Source organism: Chrysemys picta, chromosome 3 (assembly GCF_011386835.1).
Source record: "Chrysemys picta bellii isolate R12L10 chromosome 3, ASM1138683v2, whole genome shotgun sequence".
NCBI lineage: Eukaryota > Metazoa > Chordata > Testudines > Emydidae > Chrysemys > Chrysemys picta.
This window is the reverse complement of record NC_088793.1, coordinates 143,077,084-143,098,139: the sequence shown is the minus strand read 5'-3', so window position 1 is coordinate 143,098,139 and position 21,056 is coordinate 143,077,084.

Below are 21,056 nucleotides of genomic sequence, written 5' to 3'. Positions count from 1 at the left end.
AATTGCCTAGGGAGGTTGTGGAAAATCTGTCATTGGAGGATTTTAAGAGTAGGTTAGACAATCATCTGTCAGGGATGGTCTAGATCAGGGATAGGCAATCTATGGCACGCGTGCCAAAGGCAGCATGCGAGCTGATTTTCAGTGGCACTCACACTTGCCAGGTCCTGGCCACTGGTCCAGGGGGCTCTGCATTTTAATTTAATTTTAAATGAAGCTTCTTAAACATTTTAAAAACATTATTTACTTTACATACAACAATAGTTTAGTTATATATCATAGACTTATAGAAAAAGATCTTCTAAAAACGTTAAAATGTATTACTGGCACGTGAAACCTTAAATTAGAGTGAATAAATGAAGACTCGGCACACCACTTCTGAAAGGTTGCCGACACCTGGTTTAGATAATATTTAGTCCTGCCATGAGTGCAGGAGACTGGACTAGATGGCCTCTTGAGGTCCCTTCCAGTTCTACGATTGTATGATTCTGCAGCTGGCAAAGCTTGGGGTTTCAAAAAGATTGGGAAAGGGCTAAATATTCTCAACACTTCTTATGCCTAATAATGCTCATTTCTTCAGATCTTTTTCTCTCCAGTTTTTGAGGTAAGGTTGTGAAAGTGCTGACCAGAGTTTACTATATTTCAGTTATAACTTACAAAAGGCTACTACCCCTAAATAGTGTAGCACAGAGAAAAGAGAGAGCACACAAACAACTGAGGCATGATCAAGCCATCATCTGCACATGTGTAACTGATGAGATGATCCATCTTTTGAAGAACAAAATAAATCTGTGGATATACATTGGATTAAGTCTCAAATCAACTTAAATTCAGGGTTTTTTGTTTTGTTTTGTTTTTTACTTTGCTGGGTTCTCACTAGAGCTGGTTGCAACACTTCCAACTAAATTTTTTTTGTCAACATTCTATTTTGTTGAAGTAGTGTTTTGTGAAAACATCAATTTAGATGAAGCTTTCAAAGGTAAGGTTTCTGAAATCCAGGGTAGATTCTCTGGTCACACACCAAGTGAGAGAGAGGAATTGGAAACCTGACCTTTTTGATCCAATAAATTGATATTTTGAGACAATTCTGTTTCACAGAAATTGTCAGTTTTCATTCCAATGTGGGACAAAAAAAAATTCAAAACCTCAGAAGTTGTCTTGAACTGTAATAGTCATTTTCCAGTTGTCACCTACAGTCTGTGCTTTTGGGCAGCATAAGCTGAAGTTTAGCATGCAGCTAGAAAGCCAGTGAACCTCCATCCAGCCAGCCTGCCCCTCTCCTACATTCCCTTTCTTCTTTAGTGGGGGTACCACAGCTTGTAGGGGGAAGGAGCTGGCTGCAGCTATTCCCCTCCATAGTCTGAGCTTGTCAGGTTCTACCCCCCAGCCCCAAGGAAAACTTCAGGGTTTGGTTCGCTTACAGCTATACAAATCCATTCGGAGGTTTCAGTTCACAAATTCCTTTTGCACACTGTACCCTGAAGTACTTGCATGGCCTTAAAACAAAAAAGAATGAAGATGGGAGCCAAAAAGGAAAAAGTAGCCTCAAGCAGATTGAGAACACAAAGCCCAAGCCTTGGAGCAACAGGAGAGGATAGAAAAGCCAAGCACATGAAGTGAAAAGGCCCAAATCTGCCCTTAGTTACACTCTCTAAAACCACTTAAATCTTCGGGATTACACAATTGTAAATGAGGGTCCAATATGGTTTGAATTGAACAAGAAAAAGAAATGGACTAATTGAGGAAGTGAGCGTAGTTCAGGATAATCAAATGGGAAAAGTGCCTGAAAGACAAAGCAATCAAAGAAGAGAACAGTGAGCAATGTGAAGAGGAGAGGATAACCAGCGGAGAGAACCCATGTCAAGATAAAAACAATGTGCACATTAGTTCCACAGCACAAATTTACTAACTCTTATTTGTTTTATCCCAGTGCTCACACTGTGACATAGACCCTTTCTGTTCAAAGTTCTAAGGTGTATTCTGATGTGACACATTTATTCATAGAGTAAATCTTGTCCTGTAACATTTCGGAGGTGACTTCATGCAAAAATCTACAAAATTTCTTCTGCTATTCATAGTTTCAATTATTAAGGAGTAACTCCTATGCCAGTTTACCAGTCATTGGGTCAGAAAAGCTTCATTATTGTAATTGCCTAATAACATCCATCAGCAGCTAATCTAGTAGGAAGGTAGCAGTAATACTAATAAGAATGCAGAAAAATAATTGCCTGCAAATATCTCAGTGTTCAAGTATCTACTACTGTACACAACAGGCTGCAGTAACTGAAAGTGGCTGAAAATAAGGGGGGTGAGATTGAGTCGCAGGAGCGGGTTCTGGGATGCTTCTAAACCAGTGGTGGGCAACCTCTGGCCTGTGGGCTGCAGGTTGCCCACCGCTGTTCTAAACTGAGCAATCTATTTCCCCTATCCCAATCCATGCTTAACTCCTATTACAATTATATGCCCATTGTGAGAGGAGAAGGTACATCTCAGAGATTATTTTGTTGTCATTCTGATTTTCATATGCTCAGCATTTTTTCATTAAAGTTGTGCAAAATTTGCCCAAGTCCATTTCATGATGCATTATACAAATGGTTTCTTGTTGACCTTTCACTCCTGCCCCTCCTCTTCACCTCCCCCCCCACCCCCGCACACACACACCTTTTGAGGCCATTGGACTCTGAGAAGATTTTCTTTTGCTAAAATTGAACTGAGGAAAGTAAAACTTCTTCCAAAAAATGTCAGGGGCAGAAAGTGTCTATGGGATTATGAAATTTCATTTTTGATCAGAAACAGAAAAGGGTTGTGTGCATCTTTGAAAATGTTCTTTTGGAGTTCGAAACAGAAAGGAAAAGTGGTTTGTTTTCAGATTGGGGGGAGGAGGAGGAGGAAAGATTTTCATTCTAAATTAAACATTCAGACATAAATACGTATTTGTGCCACATCGAGTGAAGTTATCTATGTGATAAATTACATTTCCCTTGCACCTTCAAGCAACTCACCTTGACTCTGCCCACCATCTCTACCTAGATTACTTCCAACAAACATGTCAGCAGCTTTAAAGAGGTGCCACTTGTTTAAAAATGTAACAAACCTTTAAAGCAGGGATCGGCAACCTTTGGCACACAGCCTGTCAGGGTAAGGACCCTGGCGGGCCGGGCCGGTTTGTTTACCTGCTGCGTCCGCAGGTTCAGCTGATCACGGCTCCCACTGGCCGCGGTTCGCTGTTCCAGGCCAATGGGGGCAGCGGGAAGCCACTGCCAGCACATCCCTCAGCCCGTGCCGCTTCCCACAGCCCTCATTGGCCTGGAGCGGTGAACTGCAGCCAGTGGGAGCGGCAATTGGCCGAACCTGCGGACGCAGCAGGCAAACAAATCAGCCCGGCCTGCCAGGGTGCTTACCCTGGCGAGCCGCCTTGCCAAAGGTTGCCGATCCCTGCTTTAAAATGTCCCTTCCTTTCCCCACAAATATGGACTCCTCCCGTTCTCCAAACACTATATTTTAATTAGATGTAAGCATATGTCTCAAATATCCACCATCTGCTTGCCCCAAAGTTATCTACATTCCACACAGAATTGCTGTCCTCTCACTTTTACTTCTGATGCAGATAATTTTTGACAATAAAGAACCAGGAAACTGAGGTCACCAAGAGTTTGTTACACTAGAGTGATGTATCCCAGAAGTTTTAAAATTCCTTTATTAATATTTTGTGTGTCTCATGTTAAGTCTTTAAACACCTTGGTGTCCTTCATGTGGGCATTAGCCTGAGAATGGGTGCAGGACTGGTAATATTTAGTCCTGGACCAATGACAAGTTGAAGGTCTAATTTCTTATAATTAGGGCTAAGAATTAGTGTTTTATATTGCAGGAGAGCAGAGAAACTGCCTTTCCAGCATCAACTTCTAGCATGGGTAGATGATAAGATATCAGAGTTAGAAGGCATGACATGATTCACAGAAAAGAAATCTTTATATATTTTTATAGATTTCTAAAATGCATTAGTGTAGCCAGTACACTTGGATTCATAGTACTAAGGAAACCTCACTTTACAGGTACAGGAATACATAAAATAGTTCTAATATGGGCCACATCTCTGTGGTTATATATATGAAGAAATTTGAGGAAAAGCTAAATCAATGCAAACTCAATTATGTGAGACTACTCAGTTCAATGCAACTGCTCACATATTTAAAGATAAGCATATCCTTAAGTGCTTTGCTGAATGCTGGATATATAATACTCATCTCTATAATATCTGAGCACATATCAGCACCAAGTTTTTCACTGAATCTGCTGCATTAAAATTAGCATTCGTGATTTGTTTACTGGAGCAACAGGACTACTTTATTTGGAAAAGCTGAAATTTAAATGTTAAAACTTACATGTTTTCAAAGAGTCAAACACCAGAACAGTTCTTAAATAATTATATTTTTCTCTAGGCAACATTATTAAAATATGCGGCTGTCTTCTAGTCACAATTAGGAAGGCATTTTTAAGCACTGTGCCAATTAGATTGTGGCCATTTGCTAAGAAATTCTGATTGTGCTTCCTAGAAAAATGATGTGGGAATCAAGATCTCTCACCGTAGGGGTTCAGAAAGCTTTTAAAATAAATGCTCTGATGCATAAAAATGTATTATAAATGGAGCAATATTCTTTTATATGAGGATTTGTTTTTAAATTTCAGAGTAGTGTGTTAAGCAATATCTATCTAGCAATGAGCCCAGGAGTTGATTATTATCCAGGCTAACTTTATTCAGATAAGCAAGAATATTTTAAAACATTGTCTACATTTTATTTTTAGGAATACATGGACACTAAGAACTGTGTATGGTATGTTTCAGTCTTTCAGATTTTACTAGATTCCTGAATAGGAAATCCTGTGAAATGTTTTGCAGGAGTCACTCAACAGCCCACAGAATTAGGTATTACTGGATAGATTAATATACACAGAAGATATACGAGGCATGACTTACATTGTTTTATTATCTCCATACATACATTACACTTAACCAGCTAGGTCATTCCAGAATCTTGCGGAGTTTCTTCAAGGCCTCTATGAAATACTGTACCAGAATGCATAAGAAAATGGATACATAACAGAAGTTGAATATAAATGTCATGAGCACTGTAAAGACGTAAGCAATTTTTCCTGGGTGTAATGGAAGGTCATAAAACCGTTATAGGTCTATTGCCTTTTCCCACAGTTTTCCCCTCTGAGTACTAATGCTTGCTCTCTCTCGCGCATGCACGCTCTCTCTCTCTTTTTTTTATTTCCCTCCCCGTCCCCTGCCCTCAATCCATCTAAATCTTATTCACACGAGTAGCCCTTAATCACTTTAGTAGTCCCAATAGAAGCCATTGGGACTAAGGTGAATAAGGGGAATTTTCCTGTGAATTGTTTCCCTTCTCACTGATAAGCAGCATGACAACCTATCAAGCAGAATCATGTGACTCTGACTCCTCCACTCGACAGTTTTATTCCTGCCTCATTGCCGTGAAGAAACAGGAGGGTAACCACTGAGGCCTGGCTCATGGCCACCCTCTGGATTTTAATAGATTCTGACCAACGGCTTCAGAAAAGCCTAACATTAAAAAGAGTCTTTCAGGCTATTGTTAACTGTAGTTTCAAACTATAGATGACTTTTTGCTCACAATGAATTGGACTGTGGTTTCAACCCCACTGCCCTGAGTAGAGTGCCAGGATATGAAACCACCCCACTCCAATGAAATGCCTGACAGAGAACTGAGTTGTGGTGGCAATTTATCTGTATCAACTAGTACTAATGTTCAGTTGATCCATTATTTAATTTTAAAAAATCTATCACCTTTAGTTACTTTCTCTTAATCTATGGCTTTGATTCTAATGAGGCTGGAGGAAAAAATGGGAAATGTAAAATCTCTGAACGGTCTTGGAATAAAAAAATTTAATGTGGAAAAGCCAATATCTAATCAAGAAAAAGGCAGCGAAACAAACACAAGAGCTTTACCGACACAGCCATCTGCTGCTGTTCACAACTATGTTACATTGTGCATATGTGCAAAAACATGTAAAATAACAAAAGGAGGAGCTATCCAAAAACACAAAGGGCACTGAGGAACCCAACTGACACACAGTCAAGGGAAGCTGTGAGCCTAACTGTCCTTTGTGCCTCGAAAAATCTCCCCCAGAATTTTCATTTTCTAAATTCCCCAATAGATTTCAGTTGATTTGGATTTTACCTGTGTCTTAAAATATTTAAACAAATTTGAAATAGATATTAGGAATGGGTATGAACATACTCTTATGGTGATAGTGCATTAATTAAAATGACACAACTGGAAGGGTTTGAGATACCATGGTGATGGATGCAGTAAAAGAATTGGAATAGACATCTGTAGCAAAAATAGTTATCAACTGGTAACTATGCATTATTTAAGCTGAGTGTATCAGTTTCTTCCAGAGGTTACTTCTGCCCCAATCCTAAAAATGATGTGCCAATAAAAGTGTACTTTGTCTTATATTTGCTTTTGTCACAGACCTTGACTTGATGTTCAAGTTCTCTCGTAGTCATTCAGATGATTTGAAGGAACATAAAGTACTTGGGGCTTTTTGTCCTGATATCACACTCTCTAAATTTAATTGAAGATGTCAGTCTTCTTTCTTTATTTCTGAAACTCCGGATTCTGAATGCAGCTTACAAGTTCTTTCTATTCTCCTTGGTGCTTAGTTTTATATGCTGATCCATTACTCTGATCAATGGATGTATTTTCTTGAAGGTCAAAAAAATCTGTCATGTGGCTATCTATTTATGTACTCATATGACCACCATAGTATTTAATAGTAGCAATGAAATGACAAAATCTCTCTCCCTCCCTTCCCAGTGTATTGCAGAAGTAGCTTGGCTAGCTTACAGGTTTTGTTTGGTTAACTGGTTTTGTTTGTTTTCCTGTTTAAATTCATGTGGGTGAGTGAGCGGGTGTGGATGTGTTATGTATGTGAAGAAATTACTGAGGGAAAGCTACATTGAAAAATGAGGTTTGTATTTAGTTCTGAAAGGGATAAGATATGGGGTTATATTTGTCTCATGTGAATTCCATAGCCTTGCCCTATGTCCTGGAAAAAAATGTCACCTATATTGATGAATCTCCCTCTTATTACTTCATGCTTTTATTGTTCACTTGGAATATGGTGGGAGGTTATGGTAACAGCTGTATTACAGACTGGTTTTCAGTAGAATCAGGAGTACACCGGGGATGTGTATTCACATCTACATTATTTAATATTCTAATTGACTTTCTGAAAACAAAACTGATTGAGGTCAAAGTACAAGATGTCTAAGGGTGAATCTTTAAACTTGAGGATTTCAAGTATGCAGATGATATTGCCTTCATTAAAAAAATGACTGACCAACTACAGCTAATGCTGGAATTCTGAAAAACTGCAGAATCTATGGTACTTAAAATCAATGGTGATAAAACCAAAGCTATGCATGCCACTTATAAAACAGAAACTACTGACCGGCTAATGCTGTATGTAGATGGCAAAGACTAGTTTTCATCTATTTGGGTAGTCAGGTTCTATATCCGAAATCACATGTTGGATTGATCTTGCATTGGCATTTCAGCATCTTCAAAGGTCTCTAGGCAGTGGGATGTCCGCATGACAACTACAATACAAGTGTTCAATGCGGTAGTGATGACAACTCTGATTATGGAGCAGAAACATGGCTGTTAAAAGCAGCTGAGGAGAGAAAACTAAACAGTTTTCAGTGTCAAAAGTTATGGCATATTCTTAACATCCATTGGTTCCTTTTTTTTTCCCCCCTTTCTTTTTTTGTCACAAATGAGGATCTACTTAGATAATCCTGGCATGTTGCAGTGTCACCACAGTTGAGAACAAGACATATGCAATTGTAGGAGTTCTGTCCAATGTTCAGAAGAAGGTATGGTTTGACAGAAGGTTTATAGAGCTGAGATTGAAGGAAGCAGAGCATGAGACCAACCATGAATGAGGTTGGAAGATGCAATTTCGTGGGATTTAAGAAACCTAACTCCTTCCATACTAATTCTTGCTGAAGGAAGAGGACTTTTAAGGAACCATTGGAGATGGAAGTCCATTCTATGTGCCACCATGGATACAACATAGCCATGTAAATCTGCTGCTGCTATGGATATGGAGCAAGAAGCCATCTTTCAGGTAGTGAGGGCCATCCCACGGGATGGCATGGAATATCAGGATAAAGACTTTGAAACCAAATGCAGTTCAATGGGGAGCCAGAGCAGAGTGTGGAGCACTAGGACAAAGTGTTCCCATGGATCTGCATTTCTTAGCAGGCTACAGTGTTTTGTAACAACTGGAGATTTTTCAGGGTATGTGGCTTTATTCCTAGATATGAATTCCAATAACTGCACCTGAAGGTCACATAGGAAAACTTAGTGCTATATTTGGGGGCATATTTTGTGTTAGAGTCAGGTGTGGATAGAATCAATCTGAGCTAGGGAAGCACCAATTTTTTTTTCCTAGCAGAATGTCTCCTGATTAAGACAGGAGCACACAGATTGATATACCTTTAAATATACATCAACATGTGTGGCTGGCCAGCTTGGCTGGCAGTGCAAAAGGGTGGGTGTAGGTAAATCCCAAAGTAAATGGGATTAAGAGCATCTGAGGGAGGCTGGCGAGGTAGTTGGCCCCAGGTGTGGCTGGCTTAATCAGGCCACAGCTGGCCTGGATAAAAGGGCTGTGGGGTCAGGAGATATAAGAGTCTTACTCTAGCCCTGGAATGGGAAGGGCTAGCTGCCTGGGAGTAAGGAGAGGAGAGGAGAGGAGAGGGCAGGGCAGGGCAGGGCAGGGGCAGGGGCAGGGGCAGGCAAAGGGAGCTCTAGCCTGGTAAACCCCCCAGCTGGCAGGCCTTGTTGAAGGCCTATGAAAGGTACTGGGGCTGCAGAGGGGCAACCCAGGGATAGGCAAAGGCAGCAGTTCCTATTTTCTTGCCACTGATGAGTGGCCATTATAGATTGTAGTCTGCCCCAATGAAAGAGGACTAGATGATGACTGGCAGTAGCCACTGAGGCAAGGTGGGGATAGAGGGGTGGGTGTACCCCTGGGAGGGGAGACCCAGAGAGTGGGGGTACTGCTGGGGCAGAACCCTGAGGTAAAGGGCACTGGGATCTGGGAGGGACACAGGGCCCTGAGGCAGGTGAGACATCGGCCAGCAGAAGGTACTCTGGAGCTGGAATTGAGCTAATTTCCAAGATGACCAGCAGGAGGTGCCACGCTGGTGAGTCAGCGGTCTGCTACAGTGGGGCAATCTGTGACTCTTGTCCCCTCACCCAGCTGTGGGCATCAGGATCACGTAGTCCTGTCATCCTATCTGGCTTCTATTCTGTGTAGTGAGGCTGCATCTCCCATCTCCCACTATGTACTCACATACGGCCTAGACTAGAATCTAGTTGTCAGTGATCTTGAAATGTATTTGACTAATGATTCAAAAAGATAATTATGAAGGGAAATGATGAGGAACTATAATTTTTTTCTCTTTATATTTAATTAGTGACTAATTTTAAGTAATAGGGGGTTGTGAATATTTTTCATGACATTCTGATTTTAAAAAAAAAAAACTTATAATCATTTTCCTATATGTAAGGGGTCTGTTGCCCCCTTACTAACATTCAGTGGGGGTGTTTTGGTTGCTAGCTCCCAGCACTAAAAGGGGAAGGGTCAGTGGCAAATCAGGAGCCTGAGACTGACAGTCCCCAGGAACAATGGGGAGAGGCCAATGTTCCAGATCAGCCTGATTGACAGGGCGGGCAGGCTAATCAGGGAGTCAGGAGGCCAGGGGGATCCCGTCCTCCTTGTGAACTGGAATTGCCTGAGTCAGACAGAGTGGGGCCGAGCTAAGGAGAGAGCAGGGGCTCAAGCTAAGCTGCTGGAAGCAGAGCTGCAGCCCTAAAGCCAGAGCACAGCCCAGAGAGAGCAGAGCTGCCCTGGGAGCAGAGCTGCAGCAACCAGAGCCAGAGGGGCCAGACAAGCAGCCAGGAAGCAGGTCAGAGCTGGGAGCAGAGTCACAGAAGCAGCCTGCAGAGCAGACCTGTCCTGGGGCAGAGCTGCAGCAACCAGAGCCAGAGGGGCCAGAGAAGCAGCCCAGGGAGCTGAAGGCAGAGCAGGAGCAGCAGCAGCAGCCGTGCTGAGGCAGAGTGGAGCTGGGGCTGGGGCTGGAGCAGTCCGGAGCTGGGTGTGGTGAGCAGCTGGGGAGAGCGAGGGGGACCCTGGGCAGTGGGCCCAGCACAGGGAGACACCTCAGCCAAGAGGCCTTGCAGGCCAGCCTTGGAGGGGGATCGTAAGCCTGACAGGGCGGGGGCGATGCTGGGAAGAAGGGTCCTGCCACCTAGAGCCTGAGAGCGTGTGGCCACCACCAGAGCAAGTGTCCAACCCGCAGCGTCTCTGCAGCACAGCCAGGGCCTGAGAAGGAGCCTGGGACCTGCAAGGAACAGACTGTGAACTGCCCTGACGTTCCAGAGACACTGTTTGTGATGTTCCCTGCCACAGAGCGGGGTGATGAGTTTCCTTTAACCTTTCCCATTTTTCCTTATTCTTTTTTAAATTGTTAATTAAACAACTTGTATTTGCTTTAAACTGTATGAAATGATCAGTGGGTCAGGGAGGTGCCCAGTGCAAAGAGTACCCCGGAGTGGGGACACCCTAGTCCCTGTCCTGGGTGACCACAGCAGGGGTGGGGGTTGAGACCCCCAGGAACCCTGGGCCCAGCCTTGTCGAGGTTTACGAGGACTCTGTCAGACAGGAGAGTGGAAGGGGAGCCCTCAAGAGCAGGGAGACCTCTGGGTAAAGGAAGTGGGAGCGAGGACTCGGATCCTTTCGCTAGCCCACTTCACCGGGGTAGTGCAGAAACCAGGAAAGTTCCCCACAATAGCGGGACCATTCCCCCGCTTACTTATGTACTGTACTTTGCACACACAAATAATCCTACTGACATTAATGGGTCAACACATGGGCATAAAAAGCTCAAATGTTTGTAGGATGGGGTCTGAATTCATTATTTTCAGAGCCTTTTTACTGATGCGGGATCTCCAGCTCCTACTGAAAGAAGTGGGAGTTTTACAATTACTTGAATGGAGTTGAGCCTATAAATGTACATCACTGTTTCATAGTAATGATTGAAAAGCTGTCCTATGGTGTAACTTCAGTGGAACTGCTAATGTTTTGAGGGACCAGGCCCTTATTTTGTTATATTAATATGCAAATCAAAAGTGTTCAGACAACCACCCCAAAGTTTAGCTACTAATTCAAAGTTTATTTAAACTCGAGCTTTCAAGACAGTAATGGAAATCTCAGGAGAACAGACTTTCTCTGAATATTTCCAGTAGTGCTTGCTCCTGGCCAAGAAATCCCGCAAGAAGAGCTTCTCACAGGGGTAAATTCTTCCCCTTACCTATGTGCAATTCTTATTAACCGCATACATATCTGGGGGCAAAATTTGGTCCACGGTACTTTAACATAACTCTTTCTAGACTTAGAGAGAGAGAAAAGGCAAAGTATATTCAAAATTAAATATATTTTTCTTGTTTAAAAAAGTTATCTGTAGAGTCAGTCAGATTGGTTAGATTACTATCTGTAATTGATTGGTTAAGTTTCAGTTCTATTTGGTTAGCAGTTGGGACCCATTTACGAACAGATCTGAATTTTCTGTACATGTATTCATTCGTGAAAAACATTCCCTAACTAGTCAGTTACCTGAATTTCACCCTGCAAGCTAGATATGGATTTTTGGGTTTGACTCCTTGCTGTCTCATTTTTGGTCATGTCACAATTTTTGTTTTTTAATTGGATGATTGACACATTTAGGAAGAAAGGTATAATGAATAGCATACTTGCAGTGCACAGTCCCAGAAATAAATATTCATGTTAAAATGTATAATATATATTGAAGACCATTTTCATGAAAACCAGATGTGTTTTCTGAATACTCATCAGTTTTTATGAATATATTCCCACCAATTGTAGTGGACTGAACATGGCACTCTTATTCACTAAAATTATCAGTTTATATTAACTAGAACTGGCTGCATAGTTATCTGTACTTTCCTGAATCTTAGCTATTTTGGTTCATTTCAGTTTCTGCATGAAGATTCCAGTAAATTCTTATTTTATTCACATTACTTCATCCATTTCTACTTGGGAGGAGGGCTTATTTTCAGTTTTATTCATAGCAATTTAAAAATAATATTTTAACATGGAGTGAAATCCAGTGAAAAAGCATCACCTTACAGACGTGCTATGGCTTTTTAATTCTGTACTTCAACAGCTGTACAGCACACATGTTCAGCCAACAGCAACACATACATAAATTCCATTAATTCCTCTTCCCCTGAGGTCTTTGCTGACTGTTTGAATGACAAAGTTCTGCTTTTATTGGTTATGACAGATCAGGTTTGGGATTTCATCTCTCTAGGGAAACATCTCACTGTTATTTTAAGGTGAATTGCTCAATTCAGGGAACAAAACTGCCTAAAGCTCTCAAGACATTTAGCACAGAGATTTTTTAGTCAAACAGCTTGGCACCTTCTAACACAACAAGAATATACAGATTATGAAATGGTTTGGAATGAAAGAATAAAGAAAAGAGTATGGATGATCTACCACTGGTTTTCAAACCAAAATACCTTGAATAGAATAGCTATATTATATTAGCTATATTAACCTCTATCTAAATATGTACATCAGAAATACAAATGCACTTCCTCCTCCCCTTTTTTTCATTTAATTGTCTCTTTGTTAACAACACTGTCCCCCTGCACACATTAAAACATACATCTGTTACCATGAAGCTTGAGGTCCCTAGCTAATGCTACATAACAATGGTTGAATTTTTCTCCAAAGTTTACTTCAATTTTTCCCACCATATATTCATTACTATCAGCTTGTCCAAATAGCTGAGCCAGGAAGCCAGAACATAAGTGGGCTCAGCAGAATTCAATTTTTTAATATATAATTTTGATGTTTATTTTAAGCATTCTTCTATTTTTATCAACTTACCTTTTCACAGTTACAGGAAATTATGGTGAGGGTCAGATAACTATATAAATTCAAAAAGTTAAAGCTTTATAACCACTACGATTCAAACTGTTGATATCATGTCAAAATATGCAAAGTAAATATCCTTAAATAAAACTCTAAATTCTCAAGCGGCATTTTTCTTTCTTTGCCTATCTGTAAATTTTGATTATAGATGTGTTCAGTGAAATCATTTACCAACACTTACCAATAAAATATAATCCTCCCAAGTCTAAATAGATATGGAAGCTGAAAAATGCCTGATTGATAAGATAGGTTTTCTGAAATCTACTATCTCTTGATTGTGCAAACACAGACACTGAGGATAAAGAAAAGTTATGTCTGGAGAGCTGGTAGGTTTTAAATGAGGCAAAGAAAAATGGAGTTGAGATTCCAACAGATTCCAGGGGATGGCATAACACAAATTTATTTAATGGCATTAAATGTTATTGCTATCCCATAGTTTATGCATCCTAACTTTTTGCAGCTGTTTTGACTATCACTGTACAATGAGCAAAGGTTTTCACTGATATCTGCACAATGGCACCCAGAATTGTTATAGTTAAACTAGAAGACAGTGAGTTGTATGGGTAGTTCAAATGTTTACATTTGTCAACAATGAATTTAATTTGGCATCATGCTGTCTATTCACCTGGCTGCGTTAGGTCTCTCTGAAATTCCCGTGTTCTAGTACTGAGTAACCTAAATAATTTTGTATCCTTTGAAAACTTTGCCACTTCACTCTTCACCTCTTTCCAGATCATTAAACAACACATTGTAGCTCAGAGCTTGGCAGCCCCCCACTCTTAATCTTTTACCATACTGAAAGTGGACTATATATTAGTACTCTTTTTGTTTTGTGTCTGAATCAATTTCAAACCTATGTCAGTAATTTGCCTCTCTCCTCATGACCAGTAAGTCCCTTTAATAACTTCTTATGAGGAACTTTGTCAAACCTGTCATCTGGTTCTCCATTAGCCACAACTGTGTTCACGCACTCAAAAAAATCTAATAGATTAGAGGTGCACAATTTTCCTTTAAGAAACCATGCTGGCTGTGGCTGTCATAGAACACCTTGATGATCAGAATTTCATTTTATTTCTAATGATCATTTCAACCTTTTTCTTATTGAAATAAGTTTTACTGCTCTGCAATACTCATAGTCACCCTGGCACCTCTTTTGTAGATATGCTCCACACGAGCAGCTGACTTTAATATTCTGAAACAGATGTTAACCATAAAAATAAGGAAGACAATTTAAAGTACAGCATTTATGTGACAATAAAGTGGGTGTGACAGGTATTCCCAAAGCTGCAGTCATAATAATGTATGGGCACATAAGTATGATGTTAATATATTTTTACTGTTGACTCGGGGTAGAATGGATCCTACTCATGAATACCTGCTCATGTATTTGAGTATTCATTTCAATAAAACATTAATTAAAGCCAGATGTAATAAAAGTGCTGCTAAAACCTAACCTGAAAAGCCCCCAAAATACTTGTTTCTCAAATATTTGTTTAACTAAAAGTATCCACTAGTAGAAGAATCTTATCAAAATTAAGACAACAGTGTCATAGTGGACTCCAAACTAGAATTTGAACTGAGTCAGCATCTGCTACACTGTCACTTTTTGTTGGCCTGTCATACTAGTATGCTTTCCTTTTCCTCCATCCCTAGGGCAACCTATTGGGGTGTCTCAGTAGGAAGGTTATGTTCTGCTGCACAATGGGAAAATACTTACATGTCCTAGGAAAACATGTCATGCTACCAGGATTCCATGTCAGAACATGAGCAATAACTGGAAGAGGCAGGAACCAAGCTAAAAAAATCCTACATTAAGCAGAGTCATCGTGGTTGTATTATACTGGGGGAGTGGCGGGGGCGGCGGAGGAGAAGAGAGGCTATAGGTGCTCAGGTCAGGTGACAAATGTTATGCATGCAGAAGTACCAGAGTTCTGTAGTGCAACAGCTGTCAGGAGGTGTTTAGGGGAAATATTAGGGATGACAGGCAAGTTGGCAGTGGATCAATCCATTACGTGGAGCCATGAGCCTAAGCATCTATGTAGGGGCAAAAGGGGCCAAAGTGCTCCATGATCTGTAATAGAGGAACCCCTACTACAATAATTAGCCTGGTATAAATGTCTAGGCAGAAAGCAAATCTATAGCCAGCCCACCAACCTACGAGTTGGGATTGGGAGGGAGGGATTTCTTTTCCCCCTAGCTGTATGACTTTCAAGTGTCACCCCTGTATTAAATATCCATGCTTCAGATTCTTTTCTCCTCATAGGCATTAAGTTGCCTTTATTCAAGATGATCTTTAGAACTTTTGCCCTTATTCAAGAATCTGCAGAAAGCAGAAAGAACTTTTGCATGAAGGCCTCCTGGTCTCTGCACCAAATGGGAAATTCTGAGACACCTTCAGGTACACTTTAAAGCTGGAGAGCTTATTGAATTAAGTATGAAAATGAACGGCACAGAACTCCTCAGGGGACTTATTTTTAAAGTGAATTCATATTATCTTGCATTGCTCACAAATTTTTAAATGTTAGTTTTGCCAGACTTGTATTTTCAACATATCTCTGTAGTGTTTTGGAGTGAGCTGGAGTTTTTGCCACCTAGACCCAGGACAGCTGGGGCTGGCGGTGGATGAGAATTCACTGTGGTAGTGCACTCTGTGTTCATTAAATGGATCCCAAATCTGAGTCACATTCCTGAGAGAACCCTCTGGCTTCCAGTTAGGCCCAAACACTTCCACAACCCTTGAGAACTTCCACAACCCCCAGAAATGAACCCTAGAAATAAATGCTGCACTCAGCCATAAACCAACATTTTGATCTGGGTGGTATATTGAAAACTCTAAAATGGTGATCTATCATTTTACATTCTGAGGGAGTTTCCTGGTCCTGCTTGCAGGCAGGGGGTTCTGTAGGGAAGTGTTTGATCTCAGCCTAGCAGCAGTCAGGCTGCAGCCAGACAACCTAGAGTAAAGTGGGCTGAGTTGTACATTTTTGTTTTAGGGAGTAGCTTGCCGTGTCTCTCTCTCTCTCTCTCTCTCTCTTTCTTTCTCTCTCGGGGTTCTTGCGTGTATTCTGGACTCTAAGAAATAGAGCATTTATGTTGCAACCTTCCAGCAAGAATGTTTTTCTTTTTATTTAACTTCTCTCTTTGCATGCCATGAAACACAACCGTCCATACAGTGACAACCTCAGTTAGTACAAGTAACTGTAACGAGAGACTGCTGAGCTAGAATTGATATGCAAACTAGACACAATCAACTCCGGTTTGAATAAGGACTGGGAATGGCTGAGCCATTACAAACATTGATTCTATCTCCCCTTGTAAGTATGCTCACACTTCTTATCAAACTGTCTGTACTGGGCTATCTTGATTATCACTTCAAAAGTTTTTTTTCTCTTAATTAATTGGCCTCTCAGAGTTGGTAAGACAACTCCCACCTGTTTATGCTCTCTGTATGTGTGTATATATATCTCCTCAATATATGTTCCATTCTATATGCATCCGAAGAAGTGGGCTGTAGTCCACGAAAGCTTATGCTCTAATAAATTTGTTAGTCTCTAAGGTGCCACAAGTACTCCTGTTCTTCTTTTTGTTTAGAGCAGTGGCTCTCAACCTTTCCACACTACTATACCCCTTTCAGGGTCTGATTTGTCTTGCTACCCCCAAGTTTCACCTCACTTTAAAACTACTTGATTACAAAATGATACATAAAAATACAAAAGTGTCACAGCACACTGTTACTGAAAAATTGCTTACTTTCCTATTTTTACCATACAATAATAAAATAAATCAACTGGAACTGGGCTTTTCTTCACAAACAGCACTAAAGCAGCGCAAATGCACCAGTGCAGCTGCGCTGCTCTAGCACTGTAGTGAACACACTATAATGCCGATGGGAGATGCTCCCATCAGCGTAGTTAATCCGCCTTCCCAAGAGACAGTAGCTATGTCAACAGGAGAAGCTCTCCTGCCGACATTATGCTGTTTTAACTGGGGGTTAGGTCAGTCTAACTACTTTTCTCAGGAGTGGGGATTCTTCACACCTCTGAGTGACATAGATATACCAATACTGGTCTGTAGTATAGACCTGGCCTAAATCAGTAGACCCCCACACTCAGGGGAGAAGAATTATCATGCGTGAAATATTAGTTTACCATGAGAGGTGTTATCACCTCCCTAACCCAAGAAAGCCTATCAGCACCAGGTATCAGGGGGTAGCCTAGTGGCACCTTAAAGACTAACCGATTTATTTGGGCATAAGCTTTCATGGGTAAAAACCTCACTTCTTCAGATGCATCTGTGGTAGTGCACTCTGTGTTCATTAAATGGTTCCAAAAGATGATAGTAACTGCTGTAATATGCAAGCTTTATATGTCATTTAGAGCTAACTCAAGCTAAACAGATGCATCTGAAGAAGTGAGGTTTTTACCCACGAAAGCTTATGCCCAAATAAATCGGTTAGTCTTTAAGGTGCCACCAGACTCCTTGTTGTATCAGCACCAGATAAACCATTGTGGAACATCAGTGAACAAAAGACTGTTGATTGGTTCCCCCACATCCATGAAGAGCGTATGTGCATAAACCCTCATCCCATCACAGCTTGAACACTGGGTGAAGGGAAGAAAAATGCCTGTTAAGGAGAAATTGTGATCACTATGCTGCTTGAACTCCGAGGGGCGAAGGTTTCTAAGTGTAAGCAAGGGGTCCCCAGCTATTTAGCTTGAGTTAGCTCTAAATGACATATAGGGCTTGTATATTACAGCAGTTACTATCATCTTTTGGAACCTAAGATTGTATCTTGTGTGTATGTTTACCTGTTTTAACCTAGTCAATAACTATTTCTTTTTCCTAGTTAATAAATCTTTATTGGATTTGTCACTGGCTTGGCTACAAACATTGTCTTTGGTTTGAGATCTGAGTACGACTGGCCTGTGATAAGTGACTGGTCCTTTGGGACTGGGAGTAACCTGAATATTGTTGTGATTTTTTTTTTTTTGGTTTAAGGGACTATCTATCATAAAGGCAGTCTTGCAAGATAGACCAGAATGCCCAAGGGGACTATTTATCACACCATATTAAATCTGTTATAATGCTTGATGCGTTCACACTTGATCCTTGGTTGGTGAAATCTAAGTATAGAACTCACAACCAGTTTGTGTTTCATGCTCTGTTTCTTGATAAGCTGCCCTGAGGCTGGTACACGTGGTCATGAGCCACTCCAGACAGTTCCCTAATTGCATTCCCTAGATCCACATTGAGGCTGTGTTTGGACTGCCTCCTTCCTGCAGCAGAAGCAATTGAGGCCCTCATCTAAGCTGCATGGCTCCTTTCTCCAGCCTTGCACACGTGCCACCTGATTACAGGCCATCTGGTTGGCTTTGGACTGATCAGTGCACTGTCCTCACTTGGGCATGACCGAGTTTCTGCTCTGGAGTGACATTTCTCTCCCGTGAGAGACTGGGCAGACAGAAGGAAGTCAGGGTGGTATTTTTTCCTAGTTCTGTGGCCAACAAGGGCTCTTGGGCCAGCCATCCTCTCTGCCTGTCCCCTAAGCAATTAGTGCTTGTAGAGGTGGGGCTGGCTCTCCATACTGCAGCCATGTGCACATGTTGTGGGGAGTCCACATCACATTTCAGAACTTCTCACTATCTTGTTGATGTCTCCCAATGCAGTTGCTGAACTGATACATTCTCCCTTCCAGTCTGTCTTTCTAAGAGAACATGTCTTAATATACAGTCCTAAAGCCAATGGGAATTTGGTCCAGGATCTCCATGACAGAAGGATCAGTTCCTGCTAGCTGTTTTCAGACTATGGTAGACTCTGGAAACCCATTAAATATTACTAATGATTAATGATTATCATGGCCTGCTAATCTTTTCTTACATTAACATTTATGTCAGCCTCAGCATAGTGCTTGTCCAGCAAAAGAGACTGATAAATAAGGGCAAAGAATAAACAATCCAGAATGAAAGAGAATGTAACATCAGGGACTGTTGTGGAACCTTGATTGTGGAACATGTAAGGGCAGGAAAATCCTTCTTTTGCATGACTGAGGAGAATATAATCCGCACCACTGGAAAAAATCTTGCCTAATGACATAATTACACAATAGAGAGAAATGACATTGGAACTCTTCCAAGTTTTTCGTTACATAATACGTGTTTAACAAAGCTGTCTGATTATAACTGCACATACTTGCTCAAAAGATAGAAAAGACTTCAGAGGAGATTTTCTGGTCTTCGGGAAAATTTTATTTTTTTCCCTAAACTGCTTAATTATTTACTATTTCACCAGTTTATAACATTTGATTAACAATTATTTGTCTCTGGCATCAAGGTTGGGGAGATTATTTAAAAAATACTTGAATTCTGCTAAGTATCTGATTTCAACTAATAAAATCCTGGGATTAAAAATTAAGGACAACGCTCCTTCCAGAGCAAACAAAAATACCCCCCCCCATCCCAACCCCCAAAGCTTTCGTTCTCATAAGATGGGTCTGCAGAATGCAGGCCTGACTTCCTACAAGAATCAAAATCTCACCAAGTGTTTTAACATATATAAATATAAGGGTCTCCATCTTGGCTGACCCACTGAGTATTGACTCTCCAGAGCTAAAAACAGATGTTGCTGCAGTCTGAGCTAAACTGCTCTATGTGGTGCTGTACCAGATGCCTATCCTGTGTGGAGCAAGCACTTATGAGAACCAGGAACACGTACACACTAGTGGGTTGCATAAAGTGGCCCTAATAGAAAAGATCATGGTCCACTGGGCTCAGAGTAAAGACCAGGGAATGACTGTCACTTTAACCTTCCATTGTAACAAATCCATACCATCTAGTAACTTAATTGTCTCGCTACAGTGTACATCATGGTCACTCGGAATTTCAAAGAAAAAATGGGGCTAGAATTCAGCTCCATCTCCTTCTCCATGGAGAGGCATAATAAAACTACATACTATATCCAGAAGAAACAGACAAAGGCAGCCATATCCAGCCCTAGGAGAGCAAGAGCCTGTATTCTGCATATCCCTATTCCTATTGCCAAGGGAGAGACGAATAATCCCTCTTTTCACAGGCACTTACATGGGTCAGTCCTGATCTTAACATAACCAAATCATTTTTACATACCTTTCAGGTACATCCGAAATTCAAATGCGGAATCTAGCAAAGAAGGCTATTATGTGAATGTGGAATTTTAATCTGTGACAAATGTATTATGCATAATAGCTAATAATAAGCCTCATTTGGTAAGTGATCCAAGTCTGTACTTTTATGCTAGTTACTTATATCAACTGATTTTTTTTCTCTTCATTTTGCACAACAGTTTCAAAACACAATGGGCCTGATTTGCTGACGCTCTCTGCGTTAACTAGAAATCGAAGACAGTAGGGTGGGAAAGGTGTAAGGTCAGTATTGTGTTCCATGTGTGAGAGAACACTAAATTGCTTCTTGTGGAGTAGTGTTCTGACACATGTTGAGCGCATGTCAGCGAAGTGAAAATATACCTTTTGCTAGCTTTTCAGCTCTGGCGTGTCATTGCCATGTCAGGCATGTCTTTCACTTTGCTGACATGTATGGCAACTAGCAGAAAATGCTGTAACCACTAATACTTTCTCTTAGAGCCTCAGCTCCTGGTGACGGAAAATCAATGCTATGGAAATTCTAATGCAAGAGTTAAACATCTAAATTGCTTGTTAGCTTTTGTTATATTTTTGAGGTGTTGTACCCATCACAGAATGTTCCTGCTCATATTTGATGGTACTTCAGGCGATGTGCTTCCTATTCAAGCTATTCATCATGATAGTTAACACTTAAGAAATGAAGGGGACCCTTTCTGTCTTTGGAAGCAGAAACATAGCACAAAAAAACTATGATCTGCAGTGAGAGATGTGACTGTCTATTGGTTGAACTGTGAAATGGCCCACAGTCTGATCTGAGTCCCTTTGTCCTCACTTGGTACATTTACACACTCACCCCCTCACCAAA